This window comes from Coptis chinensis, chromosome 9 (genome assembly GCF_015680905.1).
Source record: "Coptis chinensis isolate HL-2020 chromosome 9, ASM1568090v1, whole genome shotgun sequence".
Taxonomy (NCBI): Eukaryota; Viridiplantae; Streptophyta; class Magnoliopsida; order Ranunculales; family Ranunculaceae; genus Coptis; species Coptis chinensis.
In genome coordinates, this window is record NC_141464.1 from 72812627 (window position 1) to 72836520 (window position 23894).

The 23894-nt window shown below is 34.7% G+C and overlaps 2 long non-coding RNA genes and 1 pseudogene across 14 annotated transcripts; all 3 read left to right on the forward strand.

The window, feature by feature from the left end:
* Positions 1 to 3095: 3095 nt before the first annotated feature.
* On the forward strand, positions 3096 to 5555 carry LOC147477906 (uncharacterized; annotated as a pseudogene).
* Positions 5556 to 6264: 709 nt separating this feature from the next.
* LOC147477907 (uncharacterized) lies at positions 6265 to 7898 on the forward strand. Of its 2 annotated transcripts, XR_015207634.1 has the most exons (4): positions 6265 to 6609; positions 6711 to 6777; positions 6874 to 7011; positions 7092 to 7898. It is a non-coding gene; the product is annotated as an uncharacterized LOC147477907 (long non-coding RNA). The 2 variants fall into 2 exon arrangements; XR_015207635.1 differs by lacking the exon at positions 6711 to 6777 and having other exon boundaries at positions 6274 to 6609; positions 6823 to 7011.
* An 11430-nt stretch (positions 7899 to 19328) lies between these two features.
* On the forward strand, positions 19329 to 23231 carry LOC147477908 (uncharacterized). 12 transcript variants are annotated; one of them, XR_015208653.1, is made up of 9 exons: positions 19387 to 19527; positions 19710 to 19853; positions 19975 to 20115; positions 20207 to 20265; positions 20441 to 20504; positions 20608 to 20651; positions 21128 to 21179; positions 22415 to 22506; positions 22599 to 22802. It is a non-coding gene; the product is annotated as an uncharacterized LOC147477908 (long non-coding RNA). The 12 variants fall into 12 exon arrangements; XR_015208652.1 differs by lacking the exon at positions 21128 to 21179 and having other exon boundaries at positions 19379 to 19527; positions 22415 to 22497; XR_015208655.1 differs by lacking the exons at positions 20608 to 20651; positions 21128 to 21179 and having other exon boundaries at positions 19348 to 19527; positions 20362 to 20504; positions 22415 to 22497.
* Positions 23232 to 23894: the final 663 nt, after the last annotated feature.

Sequence of the window (23894 nt, forward strand, 5' to 3'; positions counted from 1 at the left end):
CTTATGAGGTTAATGCACTAGGAATGAGTATCTTGATCAATGAGATAAAAAAATGTAACGTATAGTACCTCATGCTATTCATACCATTTGGTTAATTTGGGACCAAAAGGTTTTTGAAAGGAATGGAAGGGATCCAGCTATCCTCCCAAATGTCAATACCTTCACCATCAATAATAACCCAACAAGGTATCGAGGAGATATATAACATTTCTAACCTTAATGACATTCTTCCACCAGGAGGCCGGAAACAGACTTAGAAGCTTTTGCTTTTAGAAAACAAATATGTTTTTAAATACTTAGCTTTTATAATTTTAACCTAAAGTAAGTCAGGTTCAGAGATACGTTGCCAACATATCTTAGAAAGAATAATAGCCTTAATTATCTGGGAATAAGAGTGTTTAAAACCTACTCCCCCAAGTTAAGCTTTTCTTCTCACAGTAGGAATTCCAATTTAACATGCATTTTATTTGATCCTTGATCATTGTGCCCCGCCAGAAATTTGCATTCAACATATCAAGCTGATGACAAAAAGGTTTCGGCGTGAGCTGAGTCTGCATAGTGCAAATAGGAATAGCATAGACAACACTTTTAACAAGTGTGCCTCTACCTGCTATGGATAAAAACTTGTTGTTCCAAGAGTTCATCCTATCTAGAACTTTATTCATAATTCTAGTAGTACTAATGAAATTAGATTTAGAATGGTTGAAATCGAGTCCGAATTTGTTCACCAGAACTTTTGCGGGTAAAACCTACCAGCGCCCCTAGTGGCCCACGTGTCCAGGAAACAACCTATTATTTTTTTCATTTTTTTTTATTTTAATAAATCAATTAGTTAGAAATAAAAAGAAAATCAAATTTTCCTAAGATTCTCTTCACAAAACCCAGCCATTCTCGGACTTCTCTTTCACACATAGTTCCCTCCAACTTCTTTCTCTCTCTCCGTTCCTCTTCGCCATTAGTGGTTTAAAACCAAAGCTTTCTTTCTAGCAACAGAGGTGCAACTAGAGGAATGCAATTCTTTGTAGGCAACTCTCTTTTTGTTATTTAATAATGAGTAAGCAACTCTTTAATTTGAAACAAAGAAAAAACTGAAATATACAATGACGAGTTGAATTCTGAGGTAACAGGCCGGCGATGTAATCAGGACGCTGTCTGGATTTGGTTATTTACTTATCTCAATTTTCCTACGACAACATCTGGATAGTGGAGTTAAGGACATCCTGTGGAAATGTATGTTGTGCTGCCCGTATAGAGTAGGCTGCAATGTATGTTGAGATCTCCTCGTGTTGTTTGTATGGTGTCAGAGAGGGTATGAATATATAAGAACATCTATGGACATTATATTGAAAGGTTAGAAGTTGATAGTGATGCACGACAAACTGGAATATACACATAGCACATTTCTTTTGTAATACAATATGAGCTAATTCTTGCTTTCCTTCTCCGTTTAGCTCAAGAAAAATAGTACAAAAATTAACAATACTATGGAATATCCCACTATCCAACATTTCATTATCGAGCCGCAGGGCTTCTTCAGGGTCTATCTCACAGAGACAAGTGATGAACATTGAATAAGTTCTAAAATCAGGATATGGTCCTTCCAGTTTAATTCGGAGAAAGACACTCCTAGCATCAGACACCATTATGGGGTCCACAGATCAGGGCAGAATAAGTAACAATGATTGGCTCACAACCTTCTGTTCTCATTTTCTAGAAAACGTCCAGAGCTTTCTCAATCTGTTTGTCCTTAAAATAATGAACCATTAAGGATGTATGTACATGGATTGTGGGATTAACACTGCCCTGCTTCATATCATCCACTTTTGCCAAGCCCGCCTCCACTTTCTTGGCTCTGAAGTGGGAGAGATTGGCGTATACGTGGGTGAAAATATTGGGAAATCTTTATTTCTACGTATATCTTGTATTAATTTCGTTTTAGAAAAGAAAAAAAAAATAATGATAGGGTTGCTTGCTGGACATGCGTCATGGGCCACTAAGGGCGCTGGTAGATTTTACCCGCAAAAGTGTTGGTGAACAAATTCAGACTCGTTGAAATCTATACCTAGATAAGTGTTACTAGAATTAGAAAGAGGGATTTTTTAAATTCTAGAAACAAGCTTCTTGTGTCTATGATGCAAATTACAATTTAAAATGATAGAGGATTTACTAAAATTACTGATTGACCAGATAAACTACAATAAATATTTATACTCTTAAGAACATGATTAGCTTCAACTATATTGGCACGCATAAAAATAAAACAAACTTATGGAAACATAAAATGAGTAATAGGAATATATAGATGATCTAGATATAAGTATACCATGGATCGATATGATTAGAAGATAAAAGATTAAATATTAATCTAGAAAAAAAAAATCAGTACAGATGATAAAGAGGAAGGGTGATCGACAAGAGATCACCCCTCGCCTCGATACCCAAGCATGGGGCCGGGGCCAGCATACTCTCACCACCCTCAACTTTCGCAAACAAATTTTTTTCTACTATTCACATATGTGAACAAACCAAAAAACTAGCTAGTCATATCCGAAAAAGACTGAACAGTCTCCAAAAAAACTAACTGTGTCTGTGTAAAGTACTAAAGTACGGTTAACACTTAAGTACTTAACAGTGTTGGCTTTGAAGTCAAACTTAAAACCCACGACCCATAACCAACCAAAATACAAAATAAAAAGCAGGCACACAAACCGAAACCAAACAATTGAAACAAACAAAGAAACAAAAATATCTTACTCCAATTTGACTTTTTATCAAAAATTGAAGCAAAACCCACTACGCAGGTACCTACTTTTCCACAGTTTTACCTTTCTCTTTATTATTTTAATTAGTTATCTATAATTTCTAAAATTTTATAGGTAAGCCTAATATTATTAAATTTCTTGTCTTATTTTTTTATCTTTTCATATTAAGTTGATTCCTAAAGTATGTTTTTTAATTTTTTTTGTGAATTCATTAAACCACATATTTTTATTTAATTTTATTTTGTGAATATCATAATAACATTGGTAGTTTATTTTAATTAGTGTAATTTTAATTCAGTTGATTAATAGTTTATTTTAATTGTTTAAACAGATATGTTAAAGTATTTGATCAAAGGAAAGTCGTTACCCACTCAACCTACTCAACCACCTAATAAAACAAATACTGTTGCCAATGTTGAAGTAGGATCTTCCTCAAAGCGAAGTCACCAAGAAATTGAGGATGGTGATGTTGAACAACCCACGTCAAAGCGGGTTCAACGTGAAAATCGTGAAGAATTTGACTTGTCTAGTCTTCAGGGAGACCCTACACTGAGGAAAAAGATTTCAGATTATCATCCTAATGATCAAGACTCGGTGAGAAGAGCATATTTGCTTAGGGGTCCTTGCCAGCCTAATCATGCTTTTCCTCCAAGAACAAGAGGCAAGAGAATCCGACGCTTTCAGATTGAGTGGTATGAGGAGTTTAGTTGGTTGGAATATAGTATTCACGAGGATGCCGCATTTTGTCTATATTGTTATCTCTTTAAACCTAATAAGGGGGCACAAGGAGGTGGGGATGTTTTTTCTCACAGGGGGTTTACTAATTGGGAAAGAAAAACCAAATTAAAGGAGCACGTTGGAGGACCAAATAGTGCTCATAATATTGCTTATAGGGCAGCACAGGCTTTGTTAAATCAAGAGCAGCATATCGAGACATTTCTTCACAGACAATCTGACCAAGTTCGAAGGGATTATCGAATACACCTAACTGCAATAACTGATTGCATTAGGTTTCTTTTGAGACAAGGTTTAGCTTTCCGTGGTCATGATGAATCAGATGAGTCGATCAATAAAGGTAATTTTCTTGAACTTATACGGTTTCTGAAAGATCATAACGAAGTCATTAAGAAAGTTCTTGATAATGCTTCTAAAAATCGAAAATTGACATCGCCTGATATCCAAAAAGATATTGTGAATTCGGCTGCTGTGGAAACTACAAATGCTATTCTAAAAGATTATGGAAATTCATTGTTTGCTATTTTAATTGATGAAGCACGTGATATATCAATTAAGGAGCAAATGGCAGTTGTTTTGCGTTATGTCGATAAGAAAGGTTGCGTGATTGAGAGATTTTTTGGAGTTGTGCATGTTAAGGAAACTAGTGCAATAACACTCAAAAAGGCAATCGATGAGTTGTTCTCCAAGCATGGGTTGAGCATATCTAGACTGCGTGGACAAGGGTATGATGGGGCCAGCAATATGCAAGGTGATTTGAATGGCCTAAAAGCACTTGTAATGAAGGAGAATGAGTCTGTATTTTATGTTCATTGTTTTGCCCATCAGCTTCAGTTAGCCCTTGTAGTAGTTGCAAAGAATCATGAGTCAATTGCTAACCTTTTTAGTATTCTCTCTAATGTGGTAAATACTGTTAGAGCATCATGTAAGCGACGGGATATGTTGCGCGATGCAATGAAGGCTAAAGTTGTTGCAGCATTACAAAGTGGAGAAATTTCAAGTGGCAAAGGGTTGAATCAAGAGACTAGTCTTAAACGATCTGGTGACACTCGATGGGGCTCACACTATTATACACTTCTTGGCATGATAACCACTTATGGTTCAATAGTTGATGTGCTTGATAATGTAGCGGAAAATGGTTCAAGCTCGGAACAAAGAGGTGAGGCTTACGGATTATTAAATTCAGTGCAGTCTTTTGAATTTATCTTCAATTTGCATTTGATGAAAGCGATACTAGGAATTAGAAATAATTTGTCAAAGGCATTGCAGCGTGAAGACCAAGACATTGTCAATGTCATGACTCTTGTTAAAATAACAAAGGTACGCTTACAGGCGATGAGAGATGATGGGTGGGATAGTCTCCTGACCGAAGTTTCTTCACTATGTGTCAAACATGATGTGGTTGTTCCAAATATAGAAAAGAGGTATATGGCTCGAGGGAGGTCTCGACGAAGAGCAGAAGGAAACACCAATTTACATTACTATCGTGTTGGATTATTCTATCACTGTATTGATTTGCAAATTCTAGAGTTAAACGACCGGTTTAATGAAGCAAACACAGAATTACTTCTTTGTATGGTATGTCTTGATCCTAGTGAATCGTTTGTTGCTTTCGATAAGCAAAAGTTGATCCATTTTGGTTGACTTTATCCCGATGATTTTTCAGAAATAGATCAGATGGAATTAGTGGATCAGCTTGAGAATTATATCATTGATGTGCGTTCCGATACTAAGTTTGGTGAAGTAAATGGAATTAGCGGCCTAGCCAAAAAAATGGTTGAGACGAAGAAAGACATTGTGTACCCACTTGTTTATTTGTTGATTAAGTTGGCGCTGATTTTACCTGTTGCTACTGCCACTGTGGAGAGGGCATTTTCTGCTAAGAATATCATAAAGAATCGTTTGCGCAATCGGATGGCAGATGAGTGGTTGAATGATTGTTTAATAACATACATTGAAAAAGAAGTTTTTGATAGCATTGATACCGAATTGATTTTACAACACTTCCAGAAGATGAAGAAGGATGACGAAAAAGAAGGCCGCCGAGGACAACTATGAACAAATATTTGTTTAGATTTGATTTTTTTTTTCTAATACATTAATATATATATATATATATATATATATATATATATATATTATTTTTATATATATATATATTTATTATTATTATTTTTTTTGTATGCTTGGTTTTTGTCTGGCTGGCTCACCCTCACTTACTTTCCTAGCTCCGCCACTGCTGATACCTCTACCTCTACTACTAGCACAAAACTTACCATAATGAGCACCGTTCAAGTTTATAAAGAAGGAGGTAGTGGTTAGACATGTATTTAACCAATTAATTCAATTTGAACAGAAGCCAAATTGTTTTAACATTTGAAAAATAAACGTCCACTCAATTTGATCAAAGGAATTATGCATGTCTAATTTAATAGCTATGCATACATCCATGAATCCTTTTTTTTCTTTCTTTTTGAGCTTATGCAGAATCTCCTTAAGGATAATAGTGTTGTTAGTGATCTGTCTCTGTTGGACAAAGGCAGATCGCATGGGAGACACTAACTTACTTAGCAAGGGTTTATGCCTATTGGCTAGGATTTTAGAAATAATTCTATAAATAATATTGCATAAACTAATAGGACAGAAATTCTTTACCTGATTAGGATTAGGAATTTTTGGAATTAAACTTATATATATATATATATATATATATATATATATATATATATATATATATATATATATATATATATATATATATAGAAGGTAGGTAGCAGAGAATTCAAAACAAAGATCCAAACAAAGAGAATTCAAGCCGTTAGATCATAGCTGATCAGATCAAGATGAAAATGCGATATTTCAGAATTTGGGTTTCGTTCTTCTTTTACGAAGGGTTTGGGTTTCGAAATTTCTAAACACCAAACAACAAACTACGATCATCAACAAACCAACAAATTCAAAATCAAAACCACCGAAATCATCAACAACAAAATCAAACCACCGAAAAACCCAAAATCAAACCCAAAAATCATCAACAAAATCAAAACCACCCAAAAACCCAAAATTCAAACCCAAAAACAAATCATCTCGTGCTTGATTCTTAATTTATCTGGTAAGAATTTATCGTTTTTAGTTCGATCTTGTGACACACTATTTCTGCTTCTTGTTATTTGTTTTTTTTTCAACTGTATTTATTATATGCATTTGATGTAGATCTACATGATATTCGGATGGTTTAGTTTAAAATCGATGTAGATCTGGCTTGCCAAATAATTTCAAGGTAAATTGTTTCATTTCACTTGACATTTCATGATTTTTTTCCCAGAGTTAGTTTAACCCGGTTATAATTTGTTGGCGGGTTCTTGTACTTGAGAAGCATCATACATCAAAAATATCAGATTTTCCTGATCTCCAGTCTTTGGTGACGTTTGGATTTCGAGGGGAGGCATTAAGTTCCCTGTGTGCACTTGGGAATATCCGAAAGGAGTATGCAAAGCTAATTTCTTTATTGAATGTGAGTGCTTAGCTAATTTCTTTACTCATCTTGAAACTGTGGGATTGTAGTTTGGTTTTGACAGCCTTGTTATATTTCAGGCGTATGCCCTTATTGCCAAAGGAGTTCGATTAGTTTGTAACAACACAACTGGAAAGAATGCAAAATCTGTGGTACTTCGAACACAAGGAAGCAGCTCCATTAAAGACAACATCATAACTGTATTTGGCATGAATACATTCTCGTGCTTAGAGACCTTGAGTGTTTGTATATCAGAAAGCTGTATGGGAGCTGTATGGTTGTACTTTTGCATATCAGAAATCTATGTCTCGGATGTGGTAGAGCGGGACACCTCAAGGAAGACTGCCCCCAAGAAGAAAGACGGAGTAAAGGTATCTCAATCAGAGAAAACAGTGACAGGTGGTGAGACTGGTAGTGCACCTGCTATAGAAGGAGCCAGGATCAATAGCGGATGAAGGAGCACAGTCAGACGTGCATAGATGTAGCAGCAGCATAGGTAACAGATGGTAGTCTGGTTTGGTGCCAAATCACTTTTCTAGTGGAGACAAGTGTGCTAAGTAGGCGAGGGTAATCTATTAATCAAGTAAATAGCCGTACCCTTGAGTATTCTCTTTGGTGCTTAGAGCCATCACAGATTCATTAGTTGCTTGTGCCCATGTTGTTCTTTGTTGTCTTTGGATTGGCTTAATTTCATGGTGTCTGTTATTAAGCTACCAATTAGTATAATCAGATGGTTCATTGATCAGATTCCTTGTTGATCTTGAAGATGATTGTCAAATAATTCTTTGTTGTTTCACTCATTTTTTTGCATTGGTGAATTTTGGAGTATCGTTCTTGTAAACTTTCAGCAGATTGGTTGTTAATGTAGAGGATTTTTTTTTCTGACATTTCTGTTTCTTTTCTTGCTTTAGTGTACCATTTTCTTTTGTTCAAATCGTGGATTGCCAATCTGTTAATGTGTATTCCCAGTTTGAATTGCTTTGATGGTGGATTGATTTGTGTCAGGCTGCAGCTAAATCTTGGATTACTAGATTTGAGACAAACTTAAACCCAACAATGTAAGGCGTGAGAAATAGGTGCTTAGAGCCATCACAGATTCATTGAAGTTTGAAATAAACTCTGACAGAAATAACCAAAATTCGATAAACAACAAAAACCAATATGGGCGCTCAAGTTTTCTCTCACAGAACTTGTTATGATCAGTTTCTAGTACCAATATGCAAAAACCAATAGCTTCTCATATGCAGTTCGAAACCAATATGCTATGTTCTGACAGAACTTGTTCTGATCAGGTTCTAGTCTCTATATTCTCTGACAGAACTCCATTTGATCAGTTTTAGCTTATTGAGCTGAGCTGAGCTGGGCTTGGACCTATATCTGCACTAAAAATAATTATGTATGCAGAGATACAAAACTTGCACCAAAACTTGCAAAGATACAAACACATCATACAAAACTCTGACAGCCCACTTTGAACTGGGCCTTTAACAATTTCGTAGAGTTTCGAACTGGACATAAGGATTTAAGCTAGCCTTTAAAGAGCAGGACAATTCCTTTTGGTGCCTAGCCAAGAAGATCGCCAAGTCCATCAAAGTTGAAGCAACCAAAAACTAAGCTAGGGCCTAACATATAAGAAAATTGAAAAATGAGAAAATTGAAGATATCAAAAGACCATCCATCTTTAGTACAACCAATCACAATTTTGTACTGCAGACCATCCATCTATGAAGCAACCACGGTTTTGTACGCACCATCCATCTTTCTAACATATAAGAAAATTGAAAAATCTAAACTTCAAATACACCAATCACATCAAAGTAAATAACTAATTGAACTAAACAAACAGCTTCTTAGTACAACATCTCTAAAGGAGTAGTCTTGAGCAGCCATTTAGTACAGCCAATCACTAACTTTGCTTTTAGCCTTTCCATGCCAAGCACCTTTATCCAACCACTAAAAACAATACAGTTACCCCAACAAAACTAAGCACCTTTATCCCCAATTCATCATCATTCCTACCTGCCAACAACACAGAAAATAGCAATAAGAATATTAACAATACCAATAATAACAAAAATAATAATAACGATAACGAAAATGATAGCGATAACGATAACAAAATCCATGTATAACATCATCATAAACACACTAAAAAGCTACATTAAATATGGACAGGGTGGACTGGTAACTTACACTTCCTCAAGCTGTTTAAGCTTGGATATCGAAAAGGAATATCTCCATAGAGCAAATTCCCAGATAAATCCCTGATTAACCCCCACATATAGGGATCCCAAGTAATAGAAGACGTTAGGCAAATGTAATGAATACAAAATTCTAATTTTCCTTTTTTATTGTGAATTTAAAATTTTCAAACCACCCAGGGTGTTAAAGGATTACCGAGTTCTTAGATCACCACAGCTTGCCTATTTCATCGAAATTTGCCCACCAAGTGATTCCCTTCAAATCATCGCACACCAAAACAACAATAATCAAACTTCACACTTTGCTACAACTTTAAAATGATACAAGGTTAGGGGTTACATACATGGAATGTAAGTTCCTCGATCACCAATGGAAGGAGAAATTTCACACCCAAATTCAAATTTGATGATTCCTACACCGAGAAAAAAAATAACCAACATTCTTCTTACACCAAGGGACAAAAAAAGACCTAGAGCCGTAAAACAAGTACGGTTAATAAGAATGGATAAAACAAATCTTACAGTGAAACAACAGAGAAGATATGGTTATCACAAGAAACACCACGCCATGAACAAAGGATATCCATTGTGCACATCATCCCAATACGTGGGGCGTTTACTACATTACTAAATGAAGCTTTTATAGACATCGAGACTTCCCGCACCAACAACAAAACTTGATCAAACACCAACATAGAAAGTGAACTACCACAAAAAACCATTCATGGGTAGAAAAAAACAAAAATTGCCATATTTAGAAAAGGGTTGTAGTCTTCAACACAAAGGTGTGTTTATGATGATGAATTGGATCACTTCCATGAAATTTGGATTTTTGGGTTTTGGGTTTTGAATTTTGGGTTTGATTTTGGTGGTTTTGATTTTGTTGATGATTTGTTGTTTTATGAATTTTCAAAACCCTCGGATCGTAGTTTGTTGTTTGATGGGAGGAAATTTGGAAACCCAAACCCTTCAGATTTTGTGAGGTAAAATATCGTGATTTTGTGAAACAAATTCAAATATCACATTTTCATCTTGATCCGATCGGTTATGATCCAACGGCTTGAATTCTCATTTTGGATGTTTGTTTTGAATTCTCATTGCCTACCTAGCCTTGCTATATATATATATATATATATATATATATATATATATATATATATATATATATATATATATATATATATAGCTCCCACAAGGGGTATTTTTTTAGCTCTATTAAAATTCCATGCCATCTCCTATTAAAACATAAATTACTCTCCTATTTGAAAAACAGATTTTTTTTACAACGGAATTCCTCTCCTATTATAACAGGAATTATTCTCCTATTAAAACAAATTCTAGCACTTCTAATTAAAGCGAGAATCCTTCTCCTATTAAAACATAATCTCTCTCCCAATTGAAAAAGCGGGTGTTAAAAATTAAAAACAATCTGTTAGAAAATTAAAATGGGTTAGCAATTAAAACAGTAGTCTCAATTTTTTTTAAAAAAATCTAAATGTTTTCAAAAGAGCCGGTGCGTATGCATGGGCTTACAAACTAGTTAGTATGATTAAAACTGGGAAGCAGATAATTATTTTTGAAAAAATTATTAATAACATTAAACAAATCAGTTTTGATTATATATATCCAAATTGTCTTGATAGAATAAAGGACATCAAGACAATACTAGGCCCTAGGAAAAAGCCCAAAAGTGTGGCTCTTCACAAAAAAAAAAATAAAATAAAAATAAATAAATAAATATATATATATATATATATATATATATATATATATATATATATATGTCTGCTTTTTTTCGGATATTTTCAAAGGAACAAGTGTCACTAAAGATACCCAATTAATTAGCTACGATCCATATAAGCGTCCAAAATGGTATGACAAATACCAATGATTTTAACAACACTGAAACTTACGCAACATTTAACTACACTTTTATCGTCACCTAAAAAGTTAGCTGCAATTTTCATATGTCTCACGGTACTATTTATGACGATAAAATTGTCGCTAAAGTCATCAGTTCACCTTACGACAAAATATTATTACCCACGATAAAAAGTGTCGCTGATAGTAATTATTGCCTACGCTTTTCTATCATCGCTAAAAGTTTCGTTGCTGAAAAGGGCATTTGTTGTAGTGATACCCCATTACCAAACGAGTTTAGAAAGTCATCATCATCTAACTTCCCAACGGAAATTAGGCTTAGTCGAATGTGAGGGACATGTCTTACATCCTTGAGTGTCAAGGTGTTTTCGACATTGGTTTCTACATGAACATCACCAATGCCTACAATCTTCGAGACTCCACTGTTACCAATCTTTACTTCACCAAATTCACCACAGCTGTAGGTAGTAAAGAATCCCCTGTGCAGAGTGATGTGATAGGATGCTCCTGTATCTATCACCCACTCTGTATCTTGGCATGAGGTACTGAGACAGCACACACCATAATCTGACATAATTCCCACTAGATCATCGTCTACTAGTGCGGTAGTATCTCTGCCTGTATTTCCGTTCCTCTTTACCATGTCTTTCTGTACACAGTTATTCTTCTCATCCCTCTTTAGTGTTCTACACTCATACCTGAAGTGACCCTTGGTGGCACAATAGTAACATTGTCTCTATGCCTTAGGAGTTCTAGCTTCACCCCTAGATTTACTTCTGTCATCACCTCTAGAATGAGATAGTTTTCTTCTTTTACCTCTCCCCTGCTTCTCTGTGACAAGTATCTCTAAGTGAGAGGAGTTGCTCCGTGAACCCCTTATTGTCTCCTCATTCAATAATTCCCCAGTAGCCATCTCCATGGAAATAATTCCATCCTTAGCGGCTCCATTAAGAGAAACTGCTAACGTCTCCCAGTTATCGGGTAGAGAGTTTAATATGAACAAAGCCTCAACTTCATCTCCCATATTAATCTTCATCAAGTGCAACTGATTGATGGTATTTTGTACTTCATTAAGATGCTCAACATTGAATAACCTTCTTTGTACTTCGTGTTAGCAAATTTCTTAATGAGCAGCACTTTGTTTCCAGCCGACTTCCTCTCATAGAGGTCTTCGAGTTTCTTCCACAAGCCAAAAGCAGTAGTCTATTGGGATACATGGTGGAAGACACTATCGTCAATCTACTATCGAATGTACCATATTATTTTTTTGTCAAGCTTACTCCACTCAGCCAAAGGAATCGCTTCCAGTTTTTCTCCCCATTTTCAATGGGTTGTGCAAAGTCCTTGCATTAGAGTAAGTCTTCCATCTTGGCCTTCCAAATAGTGTAGTTCGCTCTATTTAGACTAGTCATGCGAGTGTTCAATGAATGGTCCATCTCTACAAGTTATTTTAACTCAAACTTTCTCTCAGGAATTTTGTCAAACACCTTCCGAGCAAAATTTGGATAACACCTTAGGTTAATCTAACCTGGCTCTGATACCACTTGTTGGGGAATAACGATATCAATCGATCCCCACTACACAAATAACTTGTACTTGAACTAACTACTACTCCAGACAAATTCTAAATATGCTATACAATCAACCTAGCATTCCAAACTCTCTAAACAGCTATTAACAACAAATAATAATGTAAAGAAAATATAAAGCATACCATAATACAAAGATGTACCGTGGTTCGGCCAATGGTGCCTACTTCCATAAGAGCAAGTCTTTTTATAACGTGGGAAGGAAGATTACAATAATCACTCCTCTCAAGTCTTTCCACCTTACTAGATCACTCCTCTCTCTTTACATGCTTTTCTCTCTGCAAAGGTTTTCTCTCAATCTTGATTGCTCTCAAAATTGGGTTTCAATTGTATTGCTTAGGTTTTCCAAAACTTTGTTTCTGTTTATATAGTAAACTGCAATTTCGCGGTTACTGTAGAAAAATAGAAACTGCGAAATTAGACATGGGCGCGAGCGCTCTCTCAACAAGGCCAATGTCGAGCGCGCGCGCCCTCAAGTGCCTGTTTCGTTTTCTAGTACCAAGGGCATGGGCGCGCCTTGGGTTTAGACTAATCTGAGTGCACACGCGCTCAGACCTCTTCACGCAAATAAAACTCCTTTCTCATCCTCATATGAGGGATAGCTCCAACAGACCACACTCAATAATGCACTTCATTCTCTTTCAGGACTTCAGCTACTAACTTGTCCATCTATTTCTTTTTCTCCACAACAAGTCAACAAGTATTCTCAAAGAGTTAGAGACTTAGCTAGAGTTAATTGTAACACCCGTATTTAAAATACATATTTATTAATTAATTTTTTATTTTTTTATTTTTTTTAAAAAATTAGATCGGATTGGGTTTGGGATATGTGGGCCTGGTTTCTGGGCCCGAGTCTGTGTTGGGCTTGAGTTTCAAACCCAAGTATATAATCACATTGTTCTAGAGAATAGGGTTTTTAGAGAATAAAATAATAAAAATGGAGGCGGCTTGTTTGCTCGAGCGTTGGAGCGCGACGATTCAAACGACGAGGGTTTCGTCGAGTTGAGTTTTAATACAGGTGAGTAGATGTTTTATAGATTTTTATTTTTATAAAATTATCGTTACTGTCGAGTTCTTTTCTGTTGACATACTGGATTGTGATTCTATTTTGGGTGTGTTATGGTTCAATTTTAGTACTATATATTATTTCGGGTTAACTGCCATTACCATATTGATTATTGTTTTAAGAACCAAGCTGTCTCCGGAGAACTTGTCTGGATCCAATGATAAAGATTGAGAAATCAATCGACTAAGGATTGATGTATTTTACTTGGTAGATCTAGATATTCAAAATGCATTTTCGCGTTTTGGGTTGATGGCGAGTTGTTGGTACTGTCGGGTTGGGAGATCGGTGGTTAAACTGCTAGGTTTGAAATCGATAGTTTACTATTGGGTTGTATGGGAAGAGGGTAGTGTTGGATGGACTGTGTGTGTGTGAAGGTAAATGTGGTTGCTCGAAGGTGAATGGGTGCTAGCGAAGCTCGGAGAAGAAGCGTTAATGGCGGCCAGAGAATCGCCCAACCATGAACGAAATCCTATTGAATTGTTTGAATTATTTTGGTTATTGGTTAGTTATTGGTTGTGGAGGGTTGATGGGGGCTGTCAAAGCTCGGAGAGAAGCCATTAATGGAGGTCGATGGATTTCTAGATCTAGTTTTGGTGAAGTTGGATTTAAGGAATTGAGGTTTATGCCTTAATTAAAGTTATAGGGTTTTTGTTTATGAGTCAAACCGATGTGACAAAAGTGGAGGAGGAGGAGAGATTGTGGTGGCCGAAATTTGGGCAGGTGGTGGAGGAAGAAGCCTGGAGAAGATGAACAGTAGGTTAGGTTGGGCTTGGGCCTAATCGGTTGGGCCAAACACCTTATTTTATGTTGGGCCGGTTCTATTTCTTACTGGGCCGAAATCTAATTTTAAGTGGTTGGGCCATTTTTCTATATGCTTTGTTTTGGGCCAGTTCTATTTGTTTAGTTTGGGCCAGTTTAATTTAAAGTTTTTGGGCCGGTTTCAATTCAATTTTTGGACCGAACCACTTAACTATTTTGGGCCAATTTCTATATTGTTTAGGGCCAGTCCATAGGACTTAATAGAGATCCAAATGGGTCTTTCAACATTTAGACTTTCGGGTTCTAAGGTTTGGGCTTTGCAATTAGTTCTCCATTACCTTACCACGAGCCCATGAGCCATGCACGTTGACCTTAGCCATGAACCATGGCTACAACCCTGAACCTGTTGAACATGGAAACGACAGGTTGACTTTGACCATGACGTGTTAACTTTGACTTTGACCATGACGTGTTGACTTTGACTTTGACCGTTGACTTTGACTTTGACCGTTGACTGTGGAATGTTGACTTTTTTTTTTTTTTTTTTTTTTTTTTTTTTTTTTCAGTTTTTCACATATTTGATTTTTATGGACAATTGCAATAATAAAATATTGTCGAACATTGTATAATCTTGTTTGTCATTATCTAATTAAGTTTTGCCGTGAGTAGTGCAATATAATATTGGCACGTAACTAGAGGGGAATTCTGATAATAAGAATTTGATATATATGTTTTTATGAGTATTAAATTATATACGGACTTAGATTCATGGACTTTAGATTTTTGGGATTTGATTGTGGACTGTGGACTGTTTAATTGTGATACGTTTTATGTTGTAAATTGTATGGACAAATCAAATGCTAAAATGATGTGGAAGCTTGTATAAATTTGGTTGTCATTATCTAGGTAAGATTTGACGTTGATATTGTGTATATTTTGACATGTGACGAGATAGAAACTTTAGGAGATATAATATTCCTAAAACGCTATAAAAATGTATGTTATACGTTTGAAGCAATTGTGACATTATATAATATCTTGAGATATATATATATTAAATGCAATAGTTTTAGAGGAAAAAATGTATAAATACTCCATTATTATATATGTGAGATGCTACTATGAGGTAGTATAATATTGGTGAATATTTGCCCACGGGATTGTGGCTTAGTGCAATAATATATTGGCACGTGAAAGAAGGAAAGTGGTTATGAAATATAATTGAGATATTTCTAAATATTTTGGCTTAGTGCAATAATGTATTTGACCTGCACGTGATATAGTTGAATAATTATGAGTCATTAATGTATGACACTTGAATAAATTACGTAACGAAAATCCTAGAACCTGACTACCACAACTCATGTGATTTGCCCTGTGTGGGCGTATGTGATATGATTGGCCCTTGTGTAGGGTGTATATATATGAGATGTTGATTGACCCATGTGTTGGGCAATCGTAGCCGAATACTGGCTTGATTATTCCGTTCGCAAAATAGAACGAGACGCGCGATATTTTATTCCGAATAGTGACAGTACTTACATAATGGTTTTCGTGTGAGAGTTATCTGGTGTGCGGCATCCCGCTCAGGGTAGTTACGCACGGAGTGGTTCATTATGTAAGGGGAGGCATGTGGATGTACATGTTCGGCGTTGGGAAGCGATTGTGGTAGCCAGGGAAACTAGGTAAGACATAGATACGACGTGATTTTAGGGACACGCAAAGAAAACCTTAAATAATATAATTATGGTAATATGTTGGTTATTTGTTTTGTTAGAACCTAAGGCGCCTCGATAGAGGAACTACATGCCTTATTTATTATGCGTATAGTTGTTGTGTGGTTAGTGAAAAGTTAAGGCGCCTCAGTGGAGGAACTACCGGCCTTACTTATTGTACTTAAGGATGTTATATTAGTCGTTGAAAGTTAAGGCGCCTCGGTGGAGAAACTAACTGCCGTATGGTTTGTGTATATATTGGTATAAGTATATGTTGTATTTTAGAGCTACTCACACCAGCATTTTTATAATGCTGACCCGATTTGCATGTTTGCTTATCGAGTGTGTTCATTAAATGAACATAGTTGATAAGTCTTGACAGGTTTAGTGTTGAAAAAGATTGGTTCTTCGCTTCGTGGGTTTTGCGTTAAGCGTCGCATTTCAAGATATGCTTTGTTTTCCTTTGAGGTGATATAGATTTTCAGTTGAGATAAGGTTATTTGCATTTTCATTTGTTAATTTTTGTAATGAAGAGGACTTTTGTTAATTTGAAATTTTTATTGATTTTTAAATTATCCGCATTTTTTAATCTGTTTATGGGTTTTTGGGAGTTGAGAGTGCGTCACACCTCGAAGATCGAAGAGTCGGCAACAAATATTATTTTTCCAAATTCTGTCGAAATTCGGGGTGTGACATTAATACTTAGAGGGAACCCACCATAAAGAAAGGGTCCTGTATTGGGCACTCATCAAATTGGATTGGGTAACCCCCCAAAAAAATGTCATATTACAAGTTTGCCATCAAAGCCCAGGCCCAACAACCAATCTAACCGGTCTCGCCATAACGAAACCCTCGGGTCGTTTGAGTGTACACTCAAACGGTCTTGCCATGTCGTTTGAGTATCTACTCAAATGGTTTATCCATGTCGTTTGAGTGTACACTCAAACGACCTCACCATGTAGTTTGAGCATACACTCAAACGACCTCATTATGTAGTTTGAGTGTACACTTAAGTGGTCTGCGCGAGTCGTTTGAGACAAAACTCTTGGTTTTTGGCTAGATGATATGGCAGGGTCATTTGGGCAATTTCCAAGACAACATGGTGGGGTCATTTTGGGACTCTTTGGGCGACATGGCTGGGTCGTTTGGACTTAAAAAATTGGGTTTGTTTGTCACGATGTTCATTTTAAAAATCAACTTCCACTTAATCAACCCAAACTCGAACTCAAACTCGAAACGATTTCATCAAGCTTGGGCAAACTCGAACTCAAGTTTAATCAACCCAATCTTTCACCCAAACTCCAAAAAAACATCAAGTTTGAAATCAACAAGTTTAATCAACCCAACCAAGTTTGAGTATATACTCAAATGGGACTCAAGTTTAATCAACTTCCTCATTGTTAATTCACAACTCACTCTCAAAGATGAACACCATAAAACATTTTTTTTTTTTGGTTTAAGTTTGAAATGAACAAAAAGATTTGAAAAAATGGTAGCAATAATGTTATCTCAATTTCTCCCATTTTCCTATTTTGAATTAATGTATTAACATGATCGAAGAAAAATTTGTTGAATGAACATGTTAAAAGGTCTAAGTTATTTACTGAATTAATATATTTCAAAATAATTGCTAAATGAATATATTAATTGCTGATAAAAAAAAATTATCCTAAAAGAAAATCCGATTATATAATTTAAATTTCCGATTTTACTTCGCCCAAACTTTTCAGAATTAATTGAATCGGATTTCGAAAAAATATTGTAATCCGAAAAAAATTGGATTTTTTTTTTCGAAAACCTATTATCCGATCCGATCCAAAATCACCCCTAGCCACTTCAAAGTCCAAAGTACTCACTACACTCCCAATCTTTCTTCAATAACCTATTTTAGAAGTGGTTCTTTCTTGTTATCCCATTTATTCAACCTGAGTAAAGCCTCGTCCACCTGCATAAATAAAAACAATTGCGAACATCCGTAAGAAAGTCTAAAAAAAATTTATTTATAAAATATATTAATAGAACTCCAAATTGGACATTGTTTTATGGGCTGTCCTTCACTAAAATATTATGATATATATATTCAAAGCATGAAATCTAGTGAAATTGTATGAGAGAGATCAAGTTATCAACTGATGCATTTTTGACAAAATTGATTCTACCCCACTTGATAATGTGTGATGATTACTTAAGAAAACAACTATTTTGTCACAATAAAGCCAAAAGAAATCAGCTTTGACGATGTTACGACAAATCATTTTAAAGTGATACCGAATCAGTCAAGACAACGATTAGAGGCTGTGGTCAGAAGACGTGATTGGAATACAATATATTATTCAGTATATTATATAAAGAAAGGTAGATTTCGTTGAAAATACTTTTTATACAACGTTTTATATAATATTTTTTATCGGACTCTTTAAGATATTTTAAGGACTAATTTTTTATAGATAAGATATTCTCATCATAGATATGACCTCCACAAAAAATCAGGTTCTTTAAACATTCTTAAGTTTGTCAAAAAAAAAAAATTACAAAATCGATATTTCTAGACCGCTAATAAAAATTCATAGGGAGGCTCTTAATTTTCAAATGAATGAATTTTTTGTAGAGAATTTGAATCAATACTTTATTTATATTTTCAAGCCCGATTAAACAAAAATTCAATATTAACAAACAACTTTGAAGCAAAACAATTGTGAACAAGAAAATATGGTTTAATAGATATATTCTTAACAAATTTAATAGCTTTCCCTTCATCTCTTTCTCAATCTCCACTCATTCAAATCAATTGTTTTCGTTGGATCAATTGGGTGAGTGAATTATGACCATCAATTTTATAGTTTTTTGTTAAATTTTACAAAAGCTATAATTATTAAAAAAAAATATCTTAAATTTGGTAAAATTTGATCAGTTTCACACTTTAACTTATCCACAATCAAATGATCCACTGAAATAAAGCATTGCATTCTCTAATACATTCTAATCTAGACACTACTATCTTACTATATTAGAAAAATATGGGGGTCAATGAACAGTATTTTTCACGTACGTCACAGGGGCAATTTGGTAATTTAGCTTACTATTGTGGGAGTATGTTAGTCTTTTCACTGTCTAAAACACTTCTCGGCCTTTCTCTCCGCCCTCTCTCTCTCTACAGGAGGATTGTTTATCTCTCTTTCTACTCAATCTTTCTCTTCATCTCCATAATTCTTAAACCAATCTCTCATTATTATTTCCATAAAAATAGAGAAAAAAATAATTACCCCATTTCAATTTTGTGGAAAACGTTTTCTCTCTAGATTTTGGTGAGTTTGTAGCTTTGAAATGAATTTTGATATGGAAGTGGGTGTAATGATTTTTGGGCAGTGATTTAGGCAATGTAAATATAACATTTTGAGCCTAATTCATCTTTAGGAGAAGATTTTCATTCAATAGAGCTTTGTTTCTTTGATTTAAACTTTTTTCCTTTGCACTTCTTTGCTTCAAGTTCTAGATAATGGAGCTACGCATGAAAATTAATGGTTTGGACTTTGGAGAAAGGATGAGAATTCATAGAGAAGGGAATCACAAAGCTGACGGGCATCCTGAGCCACAATTCAATCTTTGGTGGTCGTCTTTGATTTTTCTGTTGGTAAGTTACACTCTCCCTAAAAAAGTGTATTATATTTTATTTATCAGCTTCACCATTTGTTTTGAGAAAAATCATTATATAAGGTTCCTAATGGACATGAATATGTGACTGCTATATTCAGGAGTCACATTGGGTCAATGTATTTATAGAGGATTTGTATCACTGCTAGCTGGTGCTCTAGGAGTTAGAGTTAACAACCTGTCAACTCTAGCTGTAGAGGAAGGAGAAAGCATAGTCCTCTGCTTCCTTATTTTCATACTAGGTAGAGTATAATCTAAACAAACTATTTGGTATAATAAACTCCTTGGGCTCTCATTAATATTTTCTTATTTATTTTATGTTGTGTGTTTTAGCGGCAGCAACAACATGCTCAAGATTCCTTCCAAGTATTAAAGCAATATATACGAATAAGGTTTGGTGTTAAATATTTATATTTACCAAATAAATATAGATACGGGTTGGGGATATTTATATTAACCTTTAGCTTGGTTTCCACGTCCATTACCAGTTTGATGAGATTTTAGAGCTGAGGCTATTGGCAGTCATTATCGGTGGAATGATCTGTGTCAACATTTCTATTGTTATAGGCTAGTGAAGATCTTCACAAGCTGGTGGCGCTCAAGATAGAAAAGATTACTGACTTCTTAAAAGGTTTGTCTTTAGTATACCTCAGTGCTTAAACAAACATAAGCAATTTGTATGTTACATTATCCTTTTCTTGCACTACTAACACACAATAACAACGGTTTAACAGGATATAAAAGTGTTCTAAATTCAAAGACAAATGGTGAAGCATTGGTAAGCCATTTTCTCACATATTAGTGGATTATAACTTCTCATAATGGGTGATGGTGGTTCCCAACTAACTTTGTGTTGATAACACCTTTGAATAGGAGTAATCGGTCTTTTCATGAGGTAGTGAATTAAAAAACTAAATCCATGCCCTCATTTTGAATTGTACGCCACCATAAATGCCATTTAATTAGCAATTTAAAAACGTTAATTTTTTTTTTTTTTTTTTTGAAAAGAACTGCTTTCATCTAAACCCAAAATCTCCTCACTCTTCCGACTTCCTAATCTCTCCATTGTCGATTATTGAAACTAATAGTAATAGAATTCTCTCTATTGCCATTTGATTTATTTATTTATTTATTTTTTTTTTATTTTTTTTTTCAAAAGAATATATTCTATACAAGTAATGATTCTATACTGAGTTGTTGTTTTTTTTTAGCTCAATATTAGTGTCCTTAAGAGTGTTGAATTGGTTTTTCCAGTAGCTCAATACGATGGCTGTGGTATGATCTGTGTATGTCGTGAATTGTGATGGTATGTTGTTATCTATATGGTATCTTCTAATGTACCGTGTCCACTATGTGTGAAGTTATTTGATTTTTATGCCTATATGTTCTTTTAAATGATTGCATCATGTTCGTGTTAAGTCTGCAACCTCTAGCTCACCGTGTATTCTGCAAATGCAAAATGACTGAAATTCACTTAAATACAAGTTGTAAGTCGATTGTGATGCTTCTTCTGAAAATGAGTTGACATTGCCATATACATTCTTTAATCTTTATGCCATTTGTATCTGGCTTAGCTTTCATATACTTAAACTATTCAAGCATATTTATTATTAACAAAGCTCAAATCATGTGTACAACAAGTTTTGTCCATGCTTCATAGGGTCTGCCCCGGCCTATACATCAAGACTTTAGACTTTCTAGATGCTTGCATACCTGCGTTTGTCGATGGAACTCTATAATGGTGTGGAGAAAATTTGTTTGTCCATCTATGCATAAAAGATGTTGATCCTCATAGCTTCTTTTCATTTTCTTTTTCACCACATTTGTAGAAGAAATGCTCTGAGGGAGAGTTTTTTGTTTCTACACTGAACTTAGGTTTTTGCTTTATTAGTCTTCAATATATGTTCATGTGGGTATATATATATCTTGGAAGTGAATTTATTTGTCCAAATTATTTCTCTGGTGGTGCGAGATTATTTCAATTGATACCTCAAGTTGCTCATTGCACGAAAAAAGTCTGTTTTATAAAAATTATATAAAGCGCAAGCAATATACATCTTCATGATTTAAGTAAGGGCTTGACCTCATGTTGAGTAATAAAATTAACTTTTGTTCATGTGAAATATACATTGAGCATTATTTTCATCACAACGACTCTTAAAGTTTGAGCAATGTTGTTATCTTTTTGAGTGAGGGTATTGTGTTGTTTTCACATACATTCAAATAAAGTTGTGCATGGATTTTTTTTTCGTGAAATTGTATGGGCATGGAATTTGAATTTAAGTTATTTTTTGGCGAGCTGATTTATATTGAAATCATATTACTGGTTAAGAATATTAGAAAAGCTTTGGAGAAGTGCCTATGCATTTGTTTTCACGGATGTTGAGAAGAGACATGAGCACCTATATGACATGTGAATAACAAACAACCATGACACCAGAGTGTAATTATTATCTTTTCTATTGTTATCTTTGGTTCTGTTTAGCGAACTTCTACACTGAATTGTATGAATGTTTCTTAATTAAGTTCGTGTCCTTCCAGATTGTTTGCATTATTGATCGCCCATTTTAAGAGAAATATGGATTGGGATGACTTGAAGGGAGGGTTTAACAGACCAACTTTAGGTACTTCAGGTGAATCAAAATTCATTCCAAAGTGCTGCTTCATGTTTCCCTTCAGAAAATGGTATTCATTTATGGTGTTTTGACATTGGTTTCTTTGACAGACATATTCACTTCAAGGAGGAGCGCTTAATTGAATTTATCATGCCTATGTTGATTCTTATATTGTTCGCAGGGTATGTTAACTTAGGAGTATACTATCTCAAGTTCTTTTGACTCTATAAATGATTTTAGGACTTCTCAATTCTCAAAATAAAATAATTTTAAATATTATATTCAGTATGTGATATGCTGTTTTTTCTACTTAACATGGTATAGTGTGAACATTTTCTATTGATAATACCGGTCACTATGAGTGCTGTCGTGTACATCTTCTGCAAGGCTGGAATGGTTTATGTTGCGCTTGACCAGTATATTGAAGGTCAAAGTCCGAGTTATCTCTGAATAGCTTGGCTTAGAACTATGTTATTAACACGTTTTGGGATATGACAATGTTGATAAGGCATGTAAGGTGTTATAGGATTCTATTATGCAAGGTTATTTTTCTTGCTAGAGGACCTCTTGTACACTTGCAGACGGTCTATGCTGAGAGGGAAAGTTGGATAAAATGAAATAAAGTTTTAAAGTACTTTCCCAAATGTCTCGATGTTATAGACAAGACACTCAAGTCATTGTTGTTAACAATTGTCAAAATTTGTGACTAGATTAACAATTACAAATTGTCTTTTGCTTTTCAACGTGTATATTTTTCTTGAATATCTTGAATGCTTCGAGATCAAAATGTTAGTTCTGTACTGAAGTTTTGACTTCATTTTTTCAGCACTTAGTTATTTTTTCAGCACATTTAACATTTTTTCATTATATTAGAGGAATATTTGCTTCAGTGCATTAATTAATATGTTAATGAAATCATTTCAAACAATTGCATTGGTACCTATCCATCTAAATGTCTCTCTACAGCAATCATTTGTAAGAATTCATTTTATAACCTTCCATACTACTGCAAAATATGGAAGTTCATTTGCAAAATATAATCACATGCAATGCACGTGCATTTTGCTAGTATTCTTAATAAAGATAGGCCACTTTAAGGGGTGCCACTTTTTTCGGAAAACCCAATTTTTCAAATTCCAATCCGATATTTTTTTGAATTTTGCAATGATATTTGTGTTATGATATCTGAAATTCTGATATCCGATTTTTCCAAAAAATAATTGGATCGGAATTGGATGTGTTTTCAAAATCCGATCCGATCTGATTTCCAATCAATATATGAATTTTTAATATATAGCAGTCTATTTCATATATTTACTAAATTAAAACTACAGATAGTTTACAAACCAAATAAAAACTCTAGAAAAATAGAACATTGTCTCTCTCACAACTTCAAAAATCAATAT